This window comes from Podarcis erhardii, assembly GCF_964252035.2.
Source record: "Podarcis erhardii genome assembly, chromosome: 5".
Taxonomy (NCBI): Eukaryota; Metazoa; Chordata; class Lepidosauria; order Squamata; family Lacertidae; genus Podarcis; species Podarcis erhardii.
Window position 1 is genome coordinate 60625616 of NC_138509.1, and position 17625 is coordinate 60643240.

At 41.9% G+C, this 17625-nt stretch overlaps 1 protein-coding gene and 1 long non-coding RNA gene across 2 annotated transcripts in view; both read left to right on the forward strand.

Moving 5' to 3' along the window:
* Window positions 1-17625, forward strand: part of HS6ST1 (heparan sulfate 6-O-sulfotransferase 1) — a 186515-nt gene that overhangs the window by 55015 nt on the left and 113875 nt on the right. The window lies entirely within an intron of this gene.
* Window positions 10248-17625, forward strand: part of LOC309343021 — a 60021-nt gene continuing 52643 nt past the window's right edge. Inside the window, exon 1 of the long non-coding RNA XR_014157077.1 lies at window positions 10248-10403. This is a non-coding gene — a long non-coding RNA (uncharacterized lncRNA). The remainder of the gene's footprint in view (window positions 10404-17625) is intronic.

A 17625-nucleotide genomic window follows, 5' to 3' on the forward strand; every position in this document is an offset into this window, starting at 1 on the left:
TAGGATCTCTTTCAGATCATTTCCAATCATCTGCTCGAACCAGCCTTGCAAACTCAGAGGAGTGTAGCTGTATGAACTTGTAAGTCTGTACACGAGTACATGGTATGCATGGGGGGAAAAAACCCCCAACTGATCTGTGGTAGAGACTGTACTGTTGGAACAGCGAGGAAGAAAAATTCCGCGCTTTCAATGTTCATCTGGGTTTCCCTTGCATTTGGTGGTTTGCCAGGTATGAATTAGGGGTCCCTAGCGATCTGCTATGTCTGCCCTTGACATAAAAAAACATGAAAGTTTGGAGAAGGAAGCATTGGAGAGTCTCATATTGTCAGAGTAATCGTCTCTTTTTTAAAAAAGAAACACCACAGATTTCTTGAAACTACCCCTTTGCTAGAGTCCATTATCCCAAAAGCAGCTGTTTAAGTGAGGAAGGGAAGTATTGCAAATTCTGTCCTGCTTTTAAAAGAGAGACGCCTGCACTTTTGTGAGACAAGGAAAGCAAGGCACAGTGCACCACAGGAGAGATTTTTTTCAAGCTGAAGCTACCCTACAATCTTACGCTAAGAAGCTCTGATGTAACAAATTGTTGAACCTCACCAAATGTGGCATTGCATTGGGACTTCTCTCTCTCTCCCACCTCCCTTTGCATGGTTCATAAACACCAACCACTGACAGATACATTTGGGAGTTGAGTCATCCTTTTGCCTTGAGATGTATACACTTTGAAAAGCACTAAATGTTTCCTACGTGTCCTATATCTTTGCTCTCTCCTTTCCTCTTGCATAGCTAAGTAATGTACAGCACTGTAGCAGTCAGGGATCATTTTAGTTGTATCTCATAACATCTTGGGAGCCACAGCTTCACCATCCCTCGTAAATGCTTATTTCACTACAGTCGTACCTCCGCTTATGTATCCCTCTGGATACGTAAACTTCGAGATGTGAACGCGGCAAACCCGGAAGTGTTTTTCCAGGTTTTGCTGTGCATGCCTGTGCAGAAACGGTCCTCCGGTTGTGAATTCCTCGGGATGCAACCAGACCTCTGGAACGGATCCCATTCGCAACCGGAGGTACCACTGTATTTGAGATCTTCTCCTAGAACCTCAATCTGGTTCTATCTGCTCTGCAAAGTACTGTATTTTTTGCTTTATAAGACGCACCAGACCACAAGATGGACCTAGTTTTTGGAGGAGGAAAACAAGAAAAAAAAAAATGAATCTCAGAAACCAGAACAGCAAGAGGGATGGCTGTGCAGTGAAAGCAGCAATCCCTCTTGCTGTTCTGGCTTCTGGGATAGCTGCACAGCCTGCATTCGCTCCATAAGACGCACACACATTTCCCCTTACTTTTTAGGAGGGAAAAAGTGAGTCTTATAGAGCAAAAAATATGGTATATCCTTTTTAAATATTAAAGTCCAGTTTTTCAAAGGATAACCAATCACTTGTAATTACCCAGTTCTAGAGGCACGCCACACACATATACAGTACATTGTAAACTCCATGGTCTGATACATGATTTTTGTGCCCCTCACCGACCGGCCTGTGCCCCCAAGCAGGGGCTGGTTTCGCCAACCCCTAGGTATGCCTCTGCTCAGTTCTAATTGTAAGCTGAGTTGTTTTTCTAGCCTTTCGTAGGTATTGTGTCACATATAAAGAGAACACTTCAGAAGCTACTGATGTCATAGAAGCCAGTGATATATTAGCTTCAGCCACATAATGTTGACATAAGGGGAGACAACAGCCACTTCATGGGCCGTGACTAGAGTCAAAAGGGAGTGAAGATAAACTGTTCTCAATAGGCCTGCAGAAAGCGAGACTGGGAGAAAATAAACAAAAGCTCTGGCATTCCCAGAAATAAACAGTTTTGATAGGCAATAATTTGGAAGTGCTTCCAGAGTTGACAGAAAAGAAAAAATATCAGTGGTCTCAGGACAATATTTTGCAATCATTTGCTCAAATAGCAAAGTTATTTGGATGGAATAGCCTCTTAGAAGAGCAACTAACGGCTTAGCTAATTGAAAAAATGTTAGTTGTGATCCCTCAAAATTAATACCAGTGAAAGTGGCAGCCAAAATGTTCAAAGCTGAAGCAACTTCCCTTGAAGGAGATGTCACAATGTTGGGGGGTTTTGTTCAGAAGAAAAGTGAGTAAGAGGATCATGATGGTGTATAAAATCATGCATGGTATAGAGAACGTGGAGATACGTTTTTCTCCCTTCTTACAGTGCTAAAACTAGGAGACCTCCAATGAAGTTGAATGTTGAGAACTTCAGGACAGGCAAAAGGATTTATTTAAACCATGGAATTTGCTACTAAAAGATGTGGTGGTAGCCACCAAATTGGACAGCTTTAAAAGCAAGTTAGACAGATTCATGGAGGACAAAGCTATCAATCACTATCAGTCATGATGGTAGAATATACCCTCAAATATCAGAGGCACTGAATAACCAGTTGTTGGAGAGGACATTAGTGTCACTGAACTCTCATTCTCCTTATGCACTTTCAGCTGGCATCTGGTTGTCCACTCTGATAACAAATTGCTGGACTAGATAAGCCTTTATTCTGATCCAGCAGGGATCTTTCAACGTTGTTACCTGTAGGAATCAGATTTCTAAGTGATCTCAAAATCTAGTATATTTGTATATGTGTTTGTGAAGATAGGTAATATGCCCATTTTGAACATGGAATTATCTTCACAGTCCACCTGTGTAATGTTGCTGGATACATTATACAATTGTTCTACATGGCAGCAGTAAGGAATGGTTTTTCTATAAAAGGCCACTGATGTATGGAGAAAATCAGTCAAGGCTTCAGGCCAAGGGTGGGTAGAGCTGGAATCAAAAGTGGGTGGAGCTCATAGTAGGAAGAAAGAATAGAAAACAAAACATTAAAATCTCTGTCCATTTTGCACATACCATGCACAGTTGCATAAAGCTCTTCCCTCCTAAATTAAAAAAACCCAAACATTATAGCCTATAAGTTTCTGTACCTTTCCTTGAATGGGGAGACCAGTGTCTATCACAGTAATAGGGCAATACTTTAGTGCACACATCTCTTTTAAATCAGGGCATTTGTGCAAGTATGTGCACATGAGAGAGGAGTACTCTGCAAAGATTGCACAATGACTCCTGCTTATCTGTTGCATATATATTCTACCTTTTGTCTGAGGAGTTCAGAATAGCGTACATGGATATGCTATCCAGGTCAGGCCCCAGAAGAGCTAAAATAGTTCAGCTGGTTCTGTACCACGCACTAGAGCCATGAGAAAGGATTTCACAATATATTTGGGAAATTGCTCATTCATGTCTTACGAAGTGCTGGTACTGTTCCCTCCACCCTTTAATTTTTTTAAGGTGTTTGAAACAGTGAATGGACTCTTGGAGGCTGATGATGTAACCATTTTATACAAATGTAAGCCTTGATTTGTTTGTGGGTTTTTTTTCCTAATGATCCACAGCAAAATGTAAACCTGTGCAGAAAAACTGAGAAGATGCATGAGACGTCTTATTCTGTATGTTTGTCCTCACCCTCTTGTCTCTAATCTCTATAAATAAATAAGAATCTGTAGGAAATCCTTAAGACAACATCCCACTTGCTCCTGCCCTTTAGTAAAAAAAACCCTTTTCTACAATACCTGGAAATAGCTATTGTTCTTACAGACATCTAGTTTGGGAACCTTGACCCTGTTTGGAGATAACTGGATTTATTTCCTAGATGGCATGGCTTGCCTTTGGCCAGTAAGAGTTTCGGTGCCTTCTATCTAAAACTTGGCCTAAATGAAAGGAACAGGCTTGTCAGCAAGCAAAATACAACACAGGTGCATTTAGAATAAGAAAAATCCACAGTGGTTGCAGTTTTCATGTTGAACAGCACTTCCCCATTAAATAATTAACCAGCTTCAGCCTCAAAACCAATGACCTGAAACTTGACATGCCACCAGGGTATGACTGTCTGTCAGGTTTTGGGCAAATCTGAGAAGCTCTTTAAGGAGATGTAGCTTTTGTCTCTGAATTGTTTTCCTAACACATTTTAGCCCTCCATAGAACTTGATGCATGGAGGATTCGCCTTGAAACTGTTCCAAATCTTCTTTTCTTTAAGTCAAAACCTTGGGAGACAACATTTGGGGGAAGACGTGGGAGGAGAAAATTAAAGCAATTGACTGTTTTATCTAAATGTTCTCTATACCCGCCCACCCTCCATTAGTTCCAAATGAAGCCTTTGTTTTCTGGGTCAAAGTATCCAAACCTTCTGCACCTATGTTTTCTAAGCTATCTATGAACCAGTGCTTTGGTGTAGGGATGTAAAGCTGTGCCCCTCCAGATGTTGTTGGACTACAGTTCCAGTCATCTTTGACCATTTATTTGTCTTTCTGAGGTTGATGTGAATTGGAGTTTAAATTTTTTTAGAAGGATCCCCATCCCTGCTGCATGCAGTCCCCCCTCATCCATACCCCCATTCCAGGTGATGAAAGGAGAGACAACTTTGTTGAATTTTGGAGGGTATGTGGTGACATACCAGATGGATAGGAATAGCCTGACCACTGTGAGAGGTGTGAGGGCAGAGGGAGTAAGAGCTCTCAAAGCAGTTCTCTGAATTTGCACATACACCCATTTTTTGAACCTGCTGAGAGCCTTTGTCAAGTGTTGCAGGATCCTTCTGTTAAAAGTATCTTAACTCTTCATTAGCTTATAATAGCTGAGCAAGAGGATCAAATAAAACTTCTGCCAGCTGCATGTGAATGTTGTGTCTTATTTATAGTTCCCTTGGTCCTGGGAAGGGTGATACCTTAGTGGTAGCACACATGGTTTGCATAACAATGGCCCCATGTTCAACCCTTCAACTCAGGTATCAGGCCTTGAAGAGTTGTTGCCTGTCATGAGTGGCCAATAACTTACGGATGACAAGTTTGCATATTATTCCCATCCCCCAGTTTTCATTGAAGGGGGTCTATGTCTATGATCATAAAGGGTCATAGCTCAGTGGCAGAGCATATGCTTTGGATTCACAATGACCCAGGTTCAATCCCTGACACCTCTAGATTGTACTGGAGTGGGGAGACCCTGTTTAAGAGCCTAAATGGGTCCTGCCAGTCTCTGTAGACAATATTGGAGAGGATGGACTGGTGGTTTGACTCTATAAGATAGTTTCCTACATTCTTTGTATTATTTTAGGAATTGGAAGCTGGAGTTAAAGTGAGGTTTGACTTTCATCCTCATAGTACATGTATAGTGAAATGCTTATTTTGTTTGTAAAAGGCTGTCATTCATTCTGGATAGGTTGTCTTCTCTTAAACTGAAATTTATAGAAGCCCATTTGTAAATTAAACTGAAATTTACAGAAGCCCACTAAGAGCCCATTCAAACATTCAAGTGCCATAGTCTTATTGCACAATTAATCCACCTCAAAACTTCTGTAGAATACTATTTGTTTGGAAGCATTCCTATATCAGAATCTTGCTCCATATAGAAAACCTACACACCAAGGACAAGCTTTCAAACAAATGTTTTTTCCATGTGCATTCTGAGGTGCATTATATCTCAGTGGCTGGACATTTGAATATGCTTTGTTCGCAAGGCCTCCAGAGACAAAGAAACCTGTGGTTTGTACCTTCTGCGCATTCACCTGTGTGTAATTAGGTCAGACATTGCTAGGGGGGGTTATTTTTGCTGCAGAAATGATGAAATGCAACCTGCTGGGAGAATGCTCTTTTTATGTTACAGAACTTTAAACACTTGATGGCTCAGCCAGGACCACAGGTGTACGACTTCAGAACTTCTGGATTATTGCTGGAAAATACTTTCAAGTGCTTTATCTGATTATCTTTCTTATCTCTGTGTGGAACAAATTCCACTAGGATTCACCACGCATCCTTTATCCTCCAAGACTGCTTTATCAGCTCATTTTAATTACAGGTATAAGCTCTGTTTATAACTAAAAGATTTATCAACAACTCTGTCTTCAAAGCACAGTGATGTTGGTGAAGAAGATTGGGTATGAGTCCTAAAATATAAAACTAACTCAGTTCCTCCATATGAACCAGTAACAAGTAGTAGTAGTAGTAGTAGTAGTAGTAGTAGTAGTAGTAGTAATGTGGGACAGATGCCTGAGAGGAGGAACATATCTGTGTTTACATTCCTTTATTCTAATTCAGTGCATGCTGCCATCTTTCTAGCTTTGTGTGTTGAAGTAGCTTATAGCAGTTTGGCTTCCCACTGTAATAGGCAGGGAATAGGCAACAGCTATCCAAACACTTTTATGACTATTTCATGTTTACTACTGTAGAATCATCTTGCTAGGGGGTTATTCTATTATAATTATCATTCATCCTTAACATGCAACTTTTTTGGTATAAGTTCATATATTTCTTACAAAGTTCTAGGTAGAGACTTATTTAAAACTATATAATGGAACAATTCTTTTACAGCTCAATTCTATGGTAGTTCACTAGGAAGTAAATTCAATTGTATTCAGTGAAGCTTACTTCCAGATATCAGCTAGAAGTGTTGCTATCTTAATTAGCGATATAATTTTTAACTTCTATATTTACTGTTACATTTCTGTTCCTTTAGAAAGAAATGATCCTGAAGGGCATAGCTTCTCTTACAAGTAATCATACAATATTGGCAAACAAGATCAGCTGTCTATTTTAGGAAAGCAAGGGCACCTTTAATATTTGCTTTTTTGTTGAATATGGGAATAATTGAAGACAGCATCAGGTAAAAATGGCTTTAAAATAAGCAAGTTCAATACTCACTAGTATTGTGGAACACTCAGATTAAAAGCTGTGTTGTCAACAGTTTTAACTCTAGATGCATCTGGATTTTTATATTTTTACAAAACAGGTAATTGTAGTTTTCTGACAAGCTGGAAGTACCATTTTAAGTTTTGACTGTCTCCTGCCATAAAACTTGTCGCAGGGAGGAAATGAGGAGGGGTTGTCTGTGGAGCCTTCATTGCAGCAGGATCTTCAATAGTTGCTAATTGTTTGGGCCTATTGACAGTTAACTGAAAGGAAAATTTGTACCTGCAGCAAAAAAACCTTTGGCTTATCACAGGTATACCGGTAAGTTAGGCTGGAATCCTTTACACTTTTGTTGTTTAGTCGTTTAGTCGTGTCCGACTCTTCGTGATCCCATGGACCAGAGCACACCAGGCACTTCTGTCTTCCACTGCCTCCCGCAGTTTGTCAAACTCATGCTCGTAGCTTCGAGAACACCATCCAAACATCTCGTCCTCTGTCGTCCCCTTCTCCTTGTGCCCTCCATCTTTCCCAACATCAGGGTCTTTTCCAGGGAGTCTTCTCTTCTCATGAGGTGGCCAAAGTATTGGAGCCTCAGCTTCAGGATCTGTCCTTCCAGTGAGCACTCAGGTCTGATTTCCTTCAGAATGGATAGGTTTGTTCTTCTTGCAGTCCATGGGACTCTCAAGAGTCTCCTCCAGCACCATAATTCAAAAGAATCAATTCTTCGGCGATCAGCCTTCTTTATGGTCCAGCTCTCACTTCCATACATCACTACTGGGAAAACCATAGCTTTTAATATACGGACCTTTGTTGGCAAGGTGATGTCTCTACTTTTTAAGATGCTGTCTAGGTTTGTCATTGCTTTTCTCCCAAGAAGCAGGCGTCTTTTAATTTCGTGGCTGCACTTTTACCTAGCAGTAATTCTCATGGGATTTGTTCTGCATGGACACCTATAAAATTGCACTATGTAGTTTGTATACCTTCATTACCAAGAAACTTCTCATGAAATACTGGATCCTGGTCCCAGAAGCCTCTTGTTTCCCTCTACTGTGTTGTAATATTTGAATTTAGGGGCCTAAGAACATTTTAATCCACTTTTCTACCATCAGGCAGCCTGTACAATCCTAGGCACCATCTACTACAAATAGAAAGCAAGGTCTCGGCAGAAATTTGCAGATGGTAACATTTGGCTATTGGCCACAACTAAATGGAACCTCCATGTTTAGAGGCAATATAGCTCTGAATACTAGCTGCCAGAGGACAAATAGAAGGATGTTGCCTTCATGCTGTGGTTGTAAATATACCTGGAAGCAGTTGACTAGCCACTCTTGGAAACAGAATGGTGGCCCAGATGGATCTTAGCCTGATCCAAGCAGGCAGTTCTTAAACCACAGAGTAGTTTAGGATGGTGGGAGACTTGTTGCCATCCAGTTGTAATTGGTCTGCAACTCACATCACCCCTAACCAGTATGCCCAGTAGTCAGGGATAAAGAGAACTGGAAGACCAGAAGTTCCCCACCTTGATCAGTTCTTAAGGTGAGACAAATCAATGTACACACAGTTCCCTTTCTTGTATATGAGACAGGATTGTTGTATAAATATTCTGTTGTATAAATATTTTCAGACATGCATGTGAGTGAGTTTAAATGTATTTTCAGTTGCCACATGGTTTTCGCCATCACTATAAGCCAGGAATAGCCAACATGGATCACAACTCCAATCAGCCCCAGACAATATGTCCAACGGTCAGGAATGATGGGCGTTGTATCCCAATAATATATTAAGGGTGCCATGTGAACAATGCTATTGAATTTAAAATGGGTCTGATTCGTGTTAGAATTCTCAGAGTCCTTGTTGTAGTTATACTAGGATCAGAGCTTTCCATAAAGAACATAGAATATTTGTATTTCTTAAAGCCATATAAACCAGAATGAGATAAGCTGCTCCTGAAATTACTGTCTGAGTGGAAAACATGTCAAATATGCATGAGCCTCCCAGCCCAGAGGGTGTTGGGGGCTGGGGAGGGATATTGAAAATGGAATGCATTTGTTCCCCTCAGCTAGGAGACCATTTGCTCTCTGCCTCACCTCTAATCCTCATTAAAAAGAGTTCACTGAACTCAGCTGCTTTTGAAAGAAAATTGAAGAGCATCATCTCATCTTATTTCTCAGAGCAAGCTGAAAGGATGGCAGTGGTGTCTTCACATTCTCCATTTCCTCTTTGGAGTTTTGAAAATAAAAAAATATATATACCCATAGTGACAGGCTCTTTCATTAGCTTTTTGTACTTCCCTGCCCCTCAGGATAGTGACAAGGAATTCAACACAAGTCTGTTACATGTCTGCAGTTGTTCAAAAGCATGAGGGATGGGCATATTATTCTCACAATACAGAAATCTGAGCTGAGGGGCTGGCATACAGGAGTGAGTCGATCAGAATATGCTTGCTCAGACTGTGTATTCCTTGGGTTATGCATTCTACATAGTCAAAACAAAACAAATTCCTTCCAGTAGCACCTTAAAGACCAACTAAGTCAGTTCTTGGTATGAGCTTTCGTGTGCATGCACACTTCTTCAGATACACTGCTTACAACACATTCTACATAGTTTGTTTATTTAGTTTTTATTGAGATATCTTGCCTTCTGGTTGTCTTTTTCTATTTTATACGTTTCCAAGTTCTGAGGGAGGAAGCATTGCTTCTTATGGGACATTGCTTCTTATGAAGCATTGCTTCTTATGGGACATTTACTTTTTGTTACTAGCATATTTTGTTACATGCCTTGGAGGTATCATTTACTTTTTGTTACTAGCATATTTTGTTACATGCCTTGGAGGTATCTCTAGGCCAAAAGGTGCTCCTGGATTCTCATATATAGTTGTAGCTGTTGACTTCTTTTCTCATTGGTGAGTAATATGGAAACCTCAACCAGAAGTAGTTGTCATGGCGCATGTGAGTCTGCTGTCAAAAGCAAACAAAACACTCTTGCATCTTCTCTTCTCCGCCACCCTGATAACGTCTAGCAATTGCTGTTGACTTTAAAAAAAAGCAATTTGGTTTGATCGCAAATGAGGATCACCCTTAATACCTCGCTTTGTCACTGAGTTAAACCAGCTGCAGAAAACAGACCCATTTCCTCTGTTTCCTCTCTTTATCTGCTGTCTGTCATTTTTGAGGGAAATTTATGCTGACTTGGTTCACTCACCATCTCTCATGCTCTGGTACCCATAGACAAGACAAGAACAGGGGTGGGTGGGAATCTACATTAACTTGAGGCCATGGGGATAATGATTCACCCCATTGTTCTGTTGGCTAACTCAGCTAGTCCTCCTGTTCAGGAATTTATTTAGCCATTACTTTGGAGTGGTGGATGTCTTAAATGACTGAAGCCTTGTCAAAATGTATGGATTAAATCTGAATTTAATCTAGTAGTCAGTGACTGAAGCCAGCAGAAAAATCAAAGTAATTATGCAACAAAAACTGTCCTGAGTAATTTTTAGTTGGAAGAATGTTCCATGTTTTGATAAGGATGCGTTACTACTTTGGGATAGGCTCCTTGCTTTTACCAATCTAGTCTCCCCGTACCAAACTAACTACTGGTACCTGTCAATAGTTACTGTGCTGCAGCAGTTGGGAGACATTAACTGTTCCTCCCTAACAGGAAATTAAGGTAACGTAATTGATCTTGTATCAGATGGCTTGGGTAATAGAAAACTGTCAGTGGCTCAGTGTTTATGTATCCCATTTATTTATTTAGTCATTCATTTTATATCCTGCCCTCCCTCATGAAGGAGCCCTGAATGGCAAACACACCAATATAAAAACATTGTAGAAGGATTCTAAAAACAGTTAAAAACATTCTCTCAGCTAGTGATTTCAGGGTTACCAGGAACAGTATCTTTCAGTCATCAACTGCCTAGGTGAAAACAGAAATGCTTTTAAGTTCCTCCTTAAACTGAGTAATGAGGGAGACAGATGCAGGAACAGGGAAGCTGAGAAGGCCTTGTCACAGGTTAACACCCAGCAGGACTCCCCGGGGCACCACCACCACCAAAGCCTCACTTGCAGTAGGCCCTGCCCTGCGTTTTCCATAAGGAACTGGGAAAATTTGTTATTACCTAATTGGGAGGAATATTCATGCCCCCCACCCAAAAAACAACAACCCTCACACACCAGATTCAAGTGGGCTACCTAGCCTCACCCATCATGTTAGTATGTTACTTGTGCTTGAATTTCCTTGTTTTTGCTGTGTGCCCTTTTTCTGAATTGATGCATTCTCTCTTTTATTATTTTCAAGGTCTTGGGGCTTTTCCATCTCCCTCAATATTCCAAGAGTATAAAGGCCTTGCTACTGTTCCTCTTCATGCTAACAAAACGTGTTTGCTGTGCCAAGCAATAGGCAAATGAGCGCTGAAATGGAGGCCAGGGATGGGGGGAAGCCTTCGTGACTTGCCATGTTTTAGTTGGGTTTTGTATTGAGCAGCTATTATAACAGTTCCAAGTAGTTGAAGGGAACAGGCTAGAACGTGCGTGGATGTGTGTAGAACGTGTGACCTTTTGATTCCCTTTGACAGCTGGACCATTGAGCTAGTTGGGGAGGAATTCCAAGGCATTGGCTGTGGGTTTCATTTGGCCCTTGTATTGCCTGGACATGTTATTTTCCTATTTTTATTATTTTTAAGCAGCTCAGTTGTTTCTTTATAGCCGTTGCTGCTCTCTGGTCTCTTCCTATTGCCAGAGCAACACCTGCTGGCTAAAGGGAATACAGTTGCTTTCTGTGGCTGCTTGCTGACTTTTTGCAGCCACTTCTTATTCTCTCCTTAACTTGCTTGCCTTCCCTGTGCTCTTTTGTTTTCCCTGTTTGTTTGCTGAATTGGCTGCAAGTCAGATACTCCTAAATTCCCACTTTCTTGTGCTACCCAAATGGAAACAAGCCAGACTCCCGTTATCACTTTTCCCTTCATCACCATCTCCTAAATGCACAGCTTCGCATCCTAGTGTCAATTAATAGTGACTTCTCTGTGGTTCCAAGCTTTCCAGGGATGAAGAATCTGTGGCCCTCCTTAGGCTTTTGGACTCCAACTCCCATCACCCTAAGCCAGCATGACCAGTGGTCAAGGATGATGGGAATTGTACTCCAACAACATCTGGAGGGTCACAGCTTCCCTATCCTTGCTTTAGACTGTGACCATTACTGTTGTTGTTTTCTTTCTTTCTTTTAAAAAAGGAATAGCAGACAGACAGAATGAAGGAAACAGAGCAGTGTGCACTTGAGGCACCCAGACACCAAGATTTCAATGCTGCATTTTAACATTATAATTGGTTTTTCTGTTAAGTTTTTGCCTGAATCTTCTTTTTTTAATTTATTTATTTATTTATTTTGCTGTATATTTTCTCACAGCATTCTGCATTGCAAAGGCATTTTTACGACTCCCAGTTACAAACTGTCCTTGGCATTCATGTTTTGGGGGTCTACTTTGTTTTGGTTTTTTGGTTTTTAAAAAATTAAGCTTTATTAATTTAACAGTAAAATACAATCAAATATCAATAATAAACCCAAAAAGAAGAGAAAAAAAGAAAAGAAAAAGATTACAAAAAAACAAGAAAAAAAGGAAGGAAAGAGGAAAAAGAAAAAACAAACAACAAATTCACAATACATAATTGCATTTCAGGAACACAAACCGTTATTTAAGTAATCTATACATATAATGTCTAGAAAGAATTTACTTTCATATTTCTACTTTTCTACTTTTCGCGTTCTTTCCATTCCTTTACACCGGTTTGGGTCCCTTCTTTGTATTCTTTGACTTCTGTCTAACTTATTTTGGGGGTCTACTTTGAACCAGGACTTACTCTTAGAGCTGGTTTTCATTGCATCGTGAAGTCTGAAGTAGCAACAAGGAAACATTCAGGCCTATGCAAGATGTTTTCCTCTCACCTCAGGATAACAACAATCAGGCCTCATACCTATTGGATTTGTGGGAAGGGCTTCCTGGCCAGAAAATGCAAGATCCAGGCAGATTTAAATTCCTGTACCTGCCTCTTAAGAAGTTAAACAGTAGATGATTTCATAGTAGTCAGAGACGAAGAAGTTAATTGAAGATGCAGAAATAAGCCTAAGCTGGGATAGCTAGCACAACTTGAACAAGAGATCCTGTGTGTTCCCTTGAGACTCCATCCAGTGTTACTGTGTCTGCCTTGTTTCATTCATCTGTCGCTTTTGACCTTTTACCCAACTAATTTTTGCAACTAGCTCAAATGTGTGCCTTGGTATTTGTAGGCATGTTGGTTCTGTCAGTAAGTATTAATAATCATCCAGACAGAACAAATAATTCAAATTCCTAGGCACCAGCATCAAATATTTTTTGTGTCTAAGTAGCAGGTACATGTATTTATCTCACCTTCCATAAGGCAATGTTGAACAACAAACAACTTCCCAAAAAATCTAGAACTAAATCAGAAACGGGATGGGAGGGATGAGAGATGGGGCTTGGGGGAAGTGTGGGGTTTGGCTAACCCAAGAGTGGCCAGTCCAAGACTACACAGCAAGTCCCAGTCTTGAGCATTGTACACTGAATGTTTTACCTTTTAGAAGGATGTGTAGTGGATATGTTTAGCTGTTTTGTAAGGTTTTTAAACTTGGCCTTCACATTTCCTTCAGAAAGAGCATGTATTATTATTTCAACCCAGTGGAGTATTCACAGTGTATATTTCCTATCATTCATAGAAGCAGGATAAGATCAAGGCTGGATTATCCATTAAGCAAATTACTCTGTAGAACCGGGCCTCAGCCAGATATGGTTTTGCTAATCTGGAGCTTCCCAGTGTGAAAAGTGTGTCCAGCCTGCTGGTTGGATTTTTATCTCCATCCTCCTCCACTTTCACACACAACACAGAAGATGGCGTCTGTTTCCATGTCACAAAAGATGAGTTGTGTACAACTCTCCGCCTGGAAAAAAAATAGACGTTATTGTTTGCCTGACTGATACAGAAAGCTAAATATTCCCATATTACAGGAAATCTAATTGGTGGGGCCATGATTGGATAAACTGAAAACTGGCATCTGTGTCCACAGAGATGCATTTGTCTTTGTGTATGAATTGTAGCAGATGAAGAAGCCTGGCGCTTAGAGCTAGGAGAGAATATGGCTCAGTACAAAATCCCCTGTCTGGGAGAGACTGCCCTAGCTGTGGGCTGCCGCCTCCCTGCTTCTAAAGTGAGAACAAATATTGGGGGCAGGGGGTAGGAATTAGTCAGGAAATTGAGCATCTGAAAACGGAGACGCAGAGATGAAAATACTTGCTCTTGCAGCATTGCCTCTAGTGGGCCCATATGGCGGGCGATGCAGAGAAGAAGGGGTGTGAGTGTGGAGGAATCTTGGCAATGAAGTAACTTCAAACAATGTTTTTTTAAAAAAATCAAAGATGGCTAGTTATTGCTGGATTCCAACACAGTAGGGTCAGACAGCAGAAAATGCTCTGATGAAACACCTCCATCCTAGCTGGCAGCCTCCTCCTAAGCTGGGCCAGCTAATTGTGCCAGAACGGTCTGTGGTTTTGAAGCAATGAGGGAGCTGGATGGGGCTTGCCAAATTCCTTTATGCTTGTGACTGAAGCCAGAACTAATACTTCTAAAACACAGCAGCCTTGTCCTTGTTATGGAAAAGTGTTGCCTTTGTGGACTGTTCTTCACTCCCCCCCCCCCTTTTCTTCTTCTTCTTTCCTTTGCCTTCCCTGTCCTTAGCAGCAATCTTTGGCTGCCCAGATACCCACAGGGCTTTTGTGCTCTGCGTTTTACAGCAAAAATAAATAAAGTTCAGAAATGCAAAACTTCCCCCCTCCTTTTAATGGGTGGGAAAGCTTCCATATTCTGCAGGCTTTTACAAATCTCCGCCACTTCCTCTGGGATGTCAGTAAGCAGAAAATATCCCACTTCCTGGGCTGCATAATTATATTGTCGCTTTTGAGCTGTCCTCTTTAAACAAGAGGATGGAAAATTGGTCCCGATTACTGAACCAAGTCTCTTCCTTCTCGTTGCTTTTCTTCTTTTTATACGATAGATCTCCTCCCCCTGTCTGGCCACCCCAATCCCTTTGGCATCCTATCGAGTGACTTCTTTTTGACACTTCCCTCCCTCTGTGCAAGTGGTGCTGGATCTTGCAACCCTGGGCTGTGTGCAGAAATAAATTGCTCCTGCTGCTGGGATCTGGGAAAGAAGAAGTGCTTTTAGCGAGTGCCGTGTTTCTCCAATGTAGATTAAAACAGATTCTGGCATCCCTTGGGAATGCTGGGGCAGGAGGCCTGCACCCCATTCAAGAACAGGTTAGCTGAGTGTGGCTCTCCTTTGTTAGGGCTCAGTGTGTTGATTAGGTTACACATTTGTGCTTGCTTTGAATAATGTGGAAGCACTCTTGAGAAATTCCTTTGCCTGAAGAAAGAGAATGAAAGGAAGAGAAGGGGAAGTGTTGAGGTGCACGGGAGGGAGGGACTAAGGGCTTGTTGAGACTGGCAGCTGAAGGTCAAAGGTCTGCTGCAACCTTGAGACGCCTAACTGACCTTTTAAGTCTGTTGTCTGCATTGCCATTGCTGGCTGAGACTAATTGTTTGCTGGCATATTTAGAAGGGCTGCTAGAGACCAGTATATTTGCCGCTGCTGTTTCACTGAGCTCTATAGAATGACACTAAGCAGCCTCATGACAGGCAGTTGTCATCTTCGTCGCAATAGTCAGTTTTTTATATTTATTTAAGGGATAGATGGATCATGCAGGCAGTTTCCTGATCAGCACATGTACAAAGAATTAGTTTTTCTTGTCCAGGGTGCCGAGGGTTCATGCGTTGCTTTGATATGGAAATAATCTCCTGATTGGCCTCCTTAAGAGCTGGTGCTCTGGGGAAAGTGCCACATTTGGTTTCTCAGAAATCCAGCCACGGCTATATACTTCTCAACAAAATGCCTAACTGCATTTTTTTTACAGAATAGAGCATTCAGTTCTCAAGCTATCTCTTTATTCACTTTGCCCTCGTAGTTATTTCCAATTTCTTCTCTTCAACTGAGGTGGACACTTCCTTATGTTAGCTTTTGCCACCTTTAGTTAACACCATCAGAGTCAAAACATCCCTCCCCCCCCCCCCCCGTCACAAGGCTCTATTCTTGCTGCTGATTTGGCTGTACTTCTGGTATCCGTTGCCTCCTTTTAATTCTACACACTATCAGCCATGTGCCAATTAAGTTTTCTGTGGCTACATGGCTCCTACGGGGAATAATCAGCTTAATGGCAGAACTGTGAGAGTTATATTAATCTGTCTTCACTGACTGATCAAAAATAAGCAAAAAACCAAAGAACAAGTTTCATAGGTCTGTACTTCCTGCACTGAGATTTATTTATTTTGTGATAATGGTGGTGATGATGACTCTTCGCCATATGGTCCCAGGGTGGGTTACAACAATATGCAAACGCGTTATTAAAATCAGCAAATGCCATTTGCTATCCAAGGAATAGGGTGGGTCCTATCAGTGTCAAAGTCCAAGGTAAAGCGGAGTTTCTTCAGCATAACATGAAAACTATAGGGAAATCCACAGCTCAAGGCTGCCACCAATGGCTCTCTCATAAGAGCATAGGATGAATCTGCTGGATCAGAGCATCTAGTTCAGCATCCTGTTCTCTCTGTGGTCAGCCAAATGCCTGTGGGAAGCATGCAAGCTTGAACATAAGCACAAGAGCACTTTGCCTTCCTGTGATTCCCACCAAATGGTATTCAGAGGCAGACTGACATAGGAATATGGCCATCATGTGGTTAGCAACCGTTGATAACCTTGTCCTCCATGGATTTGTCTTTTAAAGCCATCCAAGATGGTGGCCACCACTGCCTCCTGTGGGAATGAGTTCCACAATTCAACTGTGTTGCATAAAGAAGTACTTTCTTTTATCTGTTCTGAAGCTTCCAACATTCAGCTTCCTTTGAATGGCCACAAGTTCTAGTGTTAGCAGAGAGAGAGAGAAACTTTTCTCTATCTACTTTTTCCATTCCATGCTTAATTTTATAAACTTCTATCATGTCACCTCTTACTCACCTGTTCTCCAAACTAAAAAGTCCCAAACACTGCAGTCTAGCCTCATAGAGGGAGTTGCTGCACCCCTTTGATCATTTTCTGAACCTTTTCCAACTTATCCAATATTGGATAAGTTTTTATTTTTATTTTGTTTTGGTCTATTTTGGGTTGGGGTGGGGTGGTTGTGGAGTGGGGTGGGGATCGGCTTTACTTTCGTATAATTGTTTTTGTTTGTTTGCTTTTATATTCTGTAAATGGAGGTGAGCCTGAGGCTTGGGATTCCTACTGTGGAGGGGCAAGGGAGGTATGGCGGTGGGGGCAGATGTCATAGGCGAAGGGGATCGAGATACGGATATGCTCGTACCCCTTCCAATCTGCGCCCCATCCCGAGAGACGAGGGTAGGGTGAGCAAGGATTACTCACCTCCGTCACTGGTGTTGTGCAATGCCAGGTCTATAGGCAACAAAACCGCCACCCTGCGAGATTTCTTTACCTCGCAGGGGGTTGACCTGGCTTGTGTGACGGAGACCTGGGTGCGCGAAGGGGTAACTGTTACCTTACGAGAGATGGCGCCCCCGGGTTTCTCCGTCCTCCACCAGTCGCGGACTGTGGGCCGGGGGGGAGGGGTGGCGTTATTAATCCGGGAAGATTGTCCTTTCAGGGCTCTACCATCGCCATCGATCCCCGGCATTGAATGTGTTGGCCTAGTGTGGGGCTCCGAGGTGAGCTTGGCTGTCTGGCTGGTGTACCGGCCACCCAGCGCACCAGCAGCCACCCTGTCAGGCCTGCTGGAGGCGGTGGCCGGCTGGGCCTTGGAGTTCCCTAACCTATTGGTATTGGGG